At 41.5% G+C, this 9,153-nt stretch overlaps 1 long non-coding RNA gene across 1 annotated transcript; it reads left to right on the top strand.

Annotated features, from left to right (window-relative positions):
• The first annotated feature begins 272 nt into the window (after positions 1-272).
• Positions 273-8,659, top strand: LOC146172534 (uncharacterized). Its single transcript, XR_014702431.1, has 5 exons — positions 273-402; positions 1,550-1,686; positions 5,095-5,252; positions 6,168-6,322; positions 8,543-8,659. It is a non-coding gene; the product is annotated as an uncharacterized LOC146172534 (long non-coding RNA).
• The last annotated feature ends 494 nt before the right edge of the window (positions 8,660-9,153 follow it).

Raw genomic sequence — 9,153 nt, 5'->3', positions numbered from 1 at the left:
AATACCAGCCACCCCACAAAACCACCGGAAGAAAAAGAACGAAAGCAAAAGATTGCGAACGCACAGAACCGGCGCTCGCTCGGCATTCCACGCTTCCCGCCTTTCGTCTGAGCAGCGCGGCGACCTTGGCGCGGCAGCGCGACTAAAAAGAACAAACAAAAAAAAAAAGCGAACTCCACGATACACGCGTAACACGCGTGAGCGGACGCCGAGACTACGGCTTGGCTACGGCACCCATGTGTCACGTGATTGCTCTCAGAATTCCTGCAAAAATCACGTGATTGTGTCACGTGATCGCGCACCGAAGACCCAGACGACCTGCAAAAAAAACTTCTCGGGGAAGCGGTGTTTGGCGACGTCGAGCACGGAAAAAAATACTTCTTTCTGCCAGAAATCTTCAATGTAAGTTGCCAAACGTTTTCATTCCATTTTTATAAACCCTTTGCGCATACTCACGGAAAAGTTTATGTTTCTGAACTGAGCAGTTTTTAACTTACACGCGTTTACCCATTTTTTAATTTGCTGCACACAGCACGACCAATTTGCTAGGAAGATTTTTCATCGTTTAGCCTTTTTAGCACCTAGTTAAGTTCTAAAAAGTGATCCTCGATGGTCCGCGGCCTCTTTCCGATCATTTTGCAACAAAGTTCAGATAGTTAAGGCGTTTGTTTTTGCGGAGTTATTACCAAATATTCAAACGTAAACAACCGCTTTGCCTCGCAGCCATAACTGTCAGCTTCAAATATTGAGAGAGGCCTTGTACTGCGTGAAAGCGATGTAGACGCTATTTTTATCTTCCATCAGATGTGTGCGATCGCTCGCTACCTATCTTTTTATTTATAGGGTTTCTTTGCTGAGCTATTTGCACATAGAGCCGGTAATTCGAGGTTGATAGGAATAGTCCATAAGCAACGACTTTTGCGCGTAAAATTATACTGTATTTTAAGCTTTCCTTTCGAGTAGGCACAGATTGGGGGGGGGGGGGGGGAGGGTTGATATATCGTTTTATTCCTAACAATTCTCAGACTCCAACACAGTAATAGTTATATTTGTATCCTCAGTAGGTCAGTACGTATTGTTTATTTAAGTCCCAACGGTTTTTTTTTTTTTTTACGGAGGCGTGGCAAGTTATGTGGGTCAAACTAACAATTGGCTGTGAAGTAAGTGGTTAGAGCTTTCAAACTTAGTCTTCTGTTTTGTTTAATTTCTAAGAACCTTTAAGCTTCACAGAGAAACAGCATATCTTGAAAAGTGAATTTCAACTATGGAAGTTCTTCGTTTATTAATGTTTGACATTGCTGACAAGGGTCAGAATTGAAACAGATGATAGGATCGAGTTTTTTGGTAACTTATGGCATGTGACCTAGAGCTGCTAGGAACTCATTTTCTGAGATAGCTTTTCTTTAGTAGTATAGGGAAAGTAATGGTATGTTATGGATTTGCGAAGCATGGATTTAATGAAGTCTTTCTTTTACTGCGTTTACGGCTTGTTTGGCAATAATGCTTGCAGTCCAGCTGATACAATTGTATTGTCAAACTGCTTTTGCAGCAGATTTCATCTGCCATCGAGGGAGTGCTGCCTGAATATGAAGCAGACAGCGTCATGAATCTGTTGAGGCAGTTTATTCTATCAGCCACGGATGCCCTGCCTTAAAGCATCCTTCCTGTAAAGGAGACATTAAAATGGTAGGTATCACATGCTGATGTTTTTTGCATTCATGTGTTTGCTTTATAACTGTAAAATTTTTACTGGTTCATGCTTTCTTGCATTTATTGTTTTCTTTTGAGAGTATAAAGGGCGGATGTGTAACAGGCTTCATTAAAGCAAAGCTTGAAACCAGCTCGGTATTGTTATATGATTCTTGCTGTGTATTTAGCGCAAGACTGATGTGTTGGTGAATCTTGCTCATAGTCTGCACTAAAGAAAATTTTTCGTGGCCTCTTCAGAGCTTTAAAACAGGAGATATACTTAGCTGTTTTATTGCAGTAGTACCTACTATTTCTAGTTGAGGCAAAATTGAGTAAACCTGTGTTTTAATAGCTCATTGACATAGTTTCATAATATAGCTGACTGCACTGTGCATATGTGTGCATGTTCATGCTGACATTCAGTTACTGTTTATTTAGACTGCCTCAGCATATGTACACATACAGTGATGCTTCACTTGAACAAAGTTCAAGGGACCTTAGGAAAAAGTTTGTTGAAATGAAAGTTTATTGGACTGAAATAAATGCGTGGAAGATTGTTTCCATTAGCTTCAAGAAATATTCAGTTCAGTTGTGTCCGACTCTTCGTGACCCTATGGACCATGTCACGCCACGCTTTCCGGTCTCTCACTATCTTCCTAATATCACATAACTTCATCTGCAGTGCCTCGAGGATGCCATCTAACCATCGCGTTCGCTGCCTACCCCTTCTACGGCGACCCTCAACCTTTCCGAACATCAAATCTTTCTCCAGCGACTCCTCTCTTCTCATCAGATGACCAAAGTAGCCGAGCTTTAACTTTAGAATGTGACCCTCCAATGAGCAGTCAGGGTTTATGGTCGACAATATCGACTGATTTGATCTTCTGGCAGTCCAAGAAACTCTCAAGAGTCTTCGCCAGCACCACAATTCAAACGCGTCAATTCTTCGGCGGTCAGCCTTTTTCACAGTCCAACTCTCGCATCCATACATCACAACTGGAAAGATCATAGCACGAGTTATACGGATCTTGGTTGGCAGTCTAATGTCTCTGCTGTTTACTAGGCGGTCAAGGCTAACCATTGCTTTCTTTCCCAGAAGCAGGCGTCTCCTAATTTCATGGCTGCAGTCTCCTTCCGAGGTAATCTTGGAGCCCAAGAAGAGAAAATCTGTCACGGATTTTTAGGTTGTTCAAATCTTATCTGGGCCCATTTATTTGTCATTGCGCTGATTTGCAAGTGAAGAATGCGTAACCTTTTGCAGCACTTTTGAAAGGACTACAGTGGTTTTGAACTCGATTACTGTGCAAGCTCCTGAGAATCTTGCCTATCACAACGGCCTGCTGAGGAGAAAAAGGCTCATTTTCTCCAAGCAGATCATGGTTAACCAAAATGCACACATTCGCAATTCTTGGAGCTAAAGGGCCTAGTAGGGCTGAAGATCTGGCTTTGACTGGCTATGACTGTACAGCTAATTAAGCGTGCAGACAGCAATGGATTCATCTGGTCACAAGCTAGTTTAGACAGCCAATTCACTTTAAAGCTAAGTAACGGCCACTTCTCTTCACGCGATAATGAAGAGTGGTTCCTAACATAAAAATATGCTACAAAGAGTGCGGACTGTGCTTTTTTAAGTGCTCAGTATGACTTTGAAGACACAGGATAGCACCGCAGAAAATGTTCGTTGAACTGAAATGAGCAATAACTGAAGTTTGTTAAAATGAAGTGTGTTTGCATAGTGTTCAATAGAGCTTCAGTGGGGGGATTTAATAAAGTTCGTACAACTGAATACATCGTCGAAGTGACGTTCGTTCAAGTGGTATTCTGTTTTTCTGTGACTAAATGAGAACATTTACTTTGCTCAAAGCAACATATACACAAATATTTACTTTCTTGCTCGTCACCAAGATTTGCAATTAACTTCCGAACTCATTTTATTCACAACCTAAATAAATGCATCGTTAACCCTAGAGCCAAATAGTTACTAGAAATAACAAAAGTAATATGTTGATATTTATCTGTTGGAGAACATTTTTTGTTTAATTGTTTTGTGTGTTTTTGAGTTCTGCAAACATGAGGGGGCTTGTTACAGAAGGGGTGGGCTGCAAGACGAAGGGAAGTATCAGTGTGGCGGCCCTTTTGTGTTTATCAAATAATAATGCATCCTAACATGTTAAACGAATGCCTTTACAGCCTGCTAAAAATCTTTTTTAAATTGCATGTTTGGGTTCTGCCTGGATAAACACAGATGGCAGAGAGAGATCTTTCTGCCATGGGATGTGAACTGCGTTTTGTGCAGAAAGTCGGAGGCTGTCGAACTTGTGTTTATAGATTGTTGTGATTGGGTTTTTTGGGGGCAATATCCTACAGTGAACTTTGCTCAAAGATGTCCTTTTAAACCCCCATGGAATTTGGTTCTCAGGTGTTGAAAATTACAACAGTGTTCTGTAAGATATGATAAGGCTATTAAGCTTGCATGGAAGCGCTGAATGGCTGTTCACCATGCTGATCTTTATTATCAGACCTATCCAAGAGTATAATGAGGGTTTTGTCCAACAGATGATGTTTTGAAAGCTCAGCCATGTTTACCTGTGTTTATCAATGTATTTGAAAAAGTGATCAGTTTGAATGCGATAATTAGAGGTATTGTATCAAAACTAGCTCTCGGCCAGCCTGTAGTGTTTGTGAAAAGGCAACATTGACAAGAAGGGTGTTTTGCTAGAGCTTTTAAGGCTCTTAAATCTGTGCAGCTCTGCTTTACTACATGCACTGTCTCCTGTACATGGCTAGTTAAATGATTTGTGTTCATTTTATTACAAAAAGTCATTCTAAATCTTTAGATAAGCTTGCTCACCTCTATTGTTTGTTTGCATTGTGTTCACGCATGCTATAGCTGGAAATGATGCAGTATTAGTTACAAGTAAATAAATAAAAGGAGCAGCAACTACATTTCCTTCGTCCGCACATTTTTAAGAGAAACATACATGGGCTCATTAGATTTTAGTGTTGTTTGCAACTGTGTTTGATCGTGAAAGATCTTCCGGTTATTGCATAGAAATCTTTCAGAAACTTCTGAAATAGTTTGATACCTGGTGGTGTGGAGGTTGACTTCCCAGACAGTAATGTATTCCTATAGTACCGTATGCATGCACAATAGATACACGTAACCCCTTGCATATATCCCTGAATCTTCCAATCTAGAAGAGAATTTTGTGCACAAGCATTTTACTGTAATTTGCCTCTGTGGAGCATTGTATTTCTAATTCTGTGCTGTTTTTATGCTGTTACTTAGCAACATATGAAGTATTCCTTGTTTCTGTTACTTGTGCATTTGACTTTTCCTTTTTTTATTATTCAAAATAACTTTCTTCCTGCTGTTCTGACTAGTGTTCTCGTATGCATATGCAGTCCTCTTGATGCTTCATTGAGCCATATCTGGAGACTCCCTGTTGCCGTGGTCTGTGCCGACAAGTAAAAACTAGGCAACCTGACTTCCGGGACAAGTAGCAGTGGGACGTAGCTGCATGGTTTCTTCAGCATCCATGTGGATTTCTTATAAAAGAGAGGTATTTCTTCTATATTTGACTTTCATATGTGATCAAGATTTTACTTTGGTGACAAGCTCTTGAAGGAAAGGATGGACATGAATGGCACTTTCTTGATTTCTTACTCTCAGGAATACACTATTACGACTTGTTAACTGCATATGTAGCAAAAATTATGTGTGACTGCATATTCCAGCAGTAAGCTGCATGATTTTTTAAGGATGAAATAATTTAGCTCCTATTGTCGGTAGCCTACTATTGACGAGCCAAAGCAGGCAATACTAGGTACTAAAAGGTGATAATGCGGGGCCGGGTGGGTTTTAATGAGACAAGCTCTCCACGTTTTAAGCCTTTGTACAGGGCTAGCATGTCTCCCTGAATGTGTCTGGGACACATGCAAGTCTTGTATCCTCAAAAGGACCTTGTCTAAATTTAAATAAAAGTAGCGCCAACCTATTTTGAGTACGACCAGTTCAGCAGTAAGCCCAAAATTGAAGGAAAAAGGCATTCATGTCCTGTGCGATGTCAGTGCATGTTAAAGAGCCCCAGCTCGTCGAACGCTCTGAAGTCCTCCCCTACAGCATCTCTCATAGCCTGGGTTGCTTTGGGATGTTAAACCACATAAACCAAACCAGTCATTTTTTACCATCCCATCTGACTTGTCTTTCCACGTATCTCCAAAAGATAGTGCCTACATAAGACTTGCCACTATTCCCGAGATTACCTAGATTATTATGTATTTATGTATTTTATGATTATGTAATTTTCCTCAGTGGAGCATTGCGTTTCCAATTCTGGGCTTTTCATACTGTCACTCAGCAACCATATGAAATACTCCTCCTATGTTTCTTTTACTTGTGCATTTGACTTTTCCTTTATTATTCAAAAAATCTTCCTTCGTGCTGTTCTGACTAGTGTTCTCATATGTATATGCAGTCCTCTTGTTGCTTCATTCGACCATATCTGGAGACACCCTGTTGCCGTGGTCTGTGCCGACAAGTAACAAGGCAACCTGACTTCCGTGACAAGTAGCAGTGGGATATAGCAGCGTAGTTTCTTCAGCATCCATGTGGACTTCTTATAAAAGAAAGGTATTCTAAATTTTGCTTTCATATGTGATAAAGATTTTACCTTGGTGACAAGCTCTTGAAAGGAAAAGATGGGCATGAGTGGCACTTTCTTATTTTCTTACTGTCTGGGAATACACTATTGAGACTTGTTACCTGCATATGTAGCAAAAAGTATGTGTGACTGCATATGGTAGGGTAACTATAATATACTTCATCATTCCCTATTATTGCTCTTGTATTCACCTAGGTGCTTGGTGTAGCTGGTCTCCTTTAGTAATTACTTAGGTGTGTGTGTTATCTGCTATGGCTAACATAGGCATCACTCAGGAAAAATGAGAGCAAACAGGCATAGTGGCATCACTTGGTGGTAGCATGCACCAAAATGTATGTATACATACTGATATGTTGCCGCTCAACATGTGTGACTTGACTGAAGATAAAGTGCACGGGAAGACACACACAAGAGAAGAAGACACAGGACACGCGCTAACTCACATCTGGTTTATTTGCACAGTACATAACAATCACATAAAGACAGAGAAAAACTATAAGGAATATTACAAAACATGATCAAGGAATATCACAAAACCCGATCAAGAAAACTGATCTCTGCCTTCCAGAGCCGCACCGACGTATCGCTGACACACTTATCTCCCCTTTTCCCGATATGGAATGCCTCCAAAAGCTCACGCGCTGTCTTATCACGGCCTCTGCCCAGAATCTTAATGTCAGCCAGTCGCGGCTCGCACGCAGTGCAGTTCGCGCAATGCGTTGCCAAATTTGTCCCTCCACTCCTTAAAGCCCGCAAATGATCCCCTGCTCGATCATTAATACAGCACCCGGTCTGGCCAATGTAGGCCTTCCCACAGGTCAGCGGGATCTCATATACGACCCCCATGCAGCAGTCGACAAACCGCTTAGAATGTTTTTTCTCACAACCGCTCAGTTTTCCAACACACGAAATGCGTGAGCAAAGCTCCGCCATCTTCTTCGGAGCGGAGAACACCACCGGCATGCCATGTCTGTTCGCCACTTTCTTCACGTGGTGCGCAACCTTATGCATATACGGTACCACAACAGGCCTGGCCGTATTTCTCACCGGAGCAGTTTCCTTCCCAACACCAAGCGAGCCATGTTTGGGAAGAAAACTGCTCCGGTGAGAAATACGGCCAAACCTGTTGTGGTACCGTATATGCATAAGGTTGCGCACCACGTGAAGAAAGTGGCGAACAGGCATGGTGTGCCGGTGGTGTTCTCCGCTCCGAAGAAGATGGCGGAGCTTTGCTCACGCATTTCGCGTGTAGGAAAATCGAGCGGTTGTGAGAAAAAACATTCTAAGCGGTTTGTCGACTGCTGCATGGGGGTCGTATATGAGATCCCGCTGACCTGTGGGAAGGCCTACATTGGCCAGACCGGGCGCTGTATTAATGATCGAGCAGGGGATCATTTGCAGGCTTTAAGGAGTGGAGGGACAAATTTGGCAGCGCATTGAGCGAACTGCACTGCTTGCGAGCCGCGACTGGCTGACATTAAGATTCTGGGCAGAGGCCGTGATAAGACAGCGCGTGAGCTTTTGGAGGCATTCCATATCGGGAAAAGGGGAGATAGGTGTGTCAGCGATACGTCAGTGCGGCTCTGGAAGGCAGAGATCAGTGTTCTTGATCGGGTTTTGTGATATTCCTTGATCATGTTTTGTAATATTCCTTATATTTTTTCTCTGTCTTTATGTGATTGTTATGTACTGCGCATGACCCCTTTTCAGCATATATTTGCTGTTATTGCTGCAAATAAACCAGATGTGAGTTAGCGCGTGTCCTGTGTCTTCTCGTGTGTGTCTTCCCGTGCGCTTTATCTTCAGTCAAGTTACAATGCACCATCTAGCCCAACTTCAAGTTTTGTTCAACATGTGTATTTGCTTGATGTAGCAAATGGCAGAGGAGAGAGTTTATCTGATGACCAAGCATACCGGCGTGTAAATTTCACTCCTTTGTTTCCTGGGCCCCTATTGTGATAAACTAATGTCGAATGATATAGAGGATCAAAAGGAATACAACTAAACACAGCAATAGTCTCTATCTCCTGAGGGTGTTTTGCAGTATAGTTTGTACAGAAAGTGGTTGGAAACCTGTTAGCATATTTTGAGGAAAAAGAGGCATCTGAGTGAAGAGAGATGTGTGTGATGATAGCACAAAGCGTGTGAAATTGGCAGAGAAATTTTGAGCATGTATATTTCTTTTCTAGGTGACACCATGATAAATTTGATATGGCCGCTACATCAAACACACAGTGTCGTTGCCATCGGAAACCAAGTATTTCTGTGTCAAGGGTTTGTGCAATAAATGAAGGTATGAATTTGCATCTGTTTCTTTCACTACTCTCACTTTTCACGAAATATTACACGCATGTGAACAGTGAGTAAAATACACATTATTATTGGACACTTGAAATATAGTTAGCATAACACAAGATATTGATACTTTGTATGAACATGATTCTTTAAAATAACGGTGGCCAATTATCGGAACACAGTCGTTACAGTGTCCATATACGCTATCAATAGGCTAATCATAGGAGGTATAAATACGTTCTATGTAAGTACATTCTATTCAATCACGGTGGCCAATTGTCGGAAGGGAGATCATACATAGATCATATGTGTTCTAAAGACTTTCTTTTGATGGTCGATAGCTTCTATGATCATATTGTCTAAAGACATCGCATAAAGTGATCATAGACATTTTATAGTGTCTTTTATAAGAAGGCTGTTAAGTGATGATAGCCACTTTCAAACATTGGGCTCTCGTCATAAGTCCACGTCTTTTATTTTTTTTTTCTTTCACAGTGAGCGAAAG

The sequence above is a fragment of the Amblyomma maculatum genome, unplaced genomic scaffold (genome assembly GCF_055883805.1).
Source record: "Amblyomma maculatum isolate TAMU_Amacu unplaced genomic scaffold, ASM5588380v1 scaffold_13, whole genome shotgun sequence".
NCBI classification, from domain to species: Eukaryota; Metazoa; Arthropoda; class Arachnida; order Ixodida; family Ixodidae; genus Amblyomma; species Amblyomma maculatum.
Note: the sequence above shows the minus strand (reverse complement) of the source record. Positions and strands in the feature narration are given on the sequence as shown.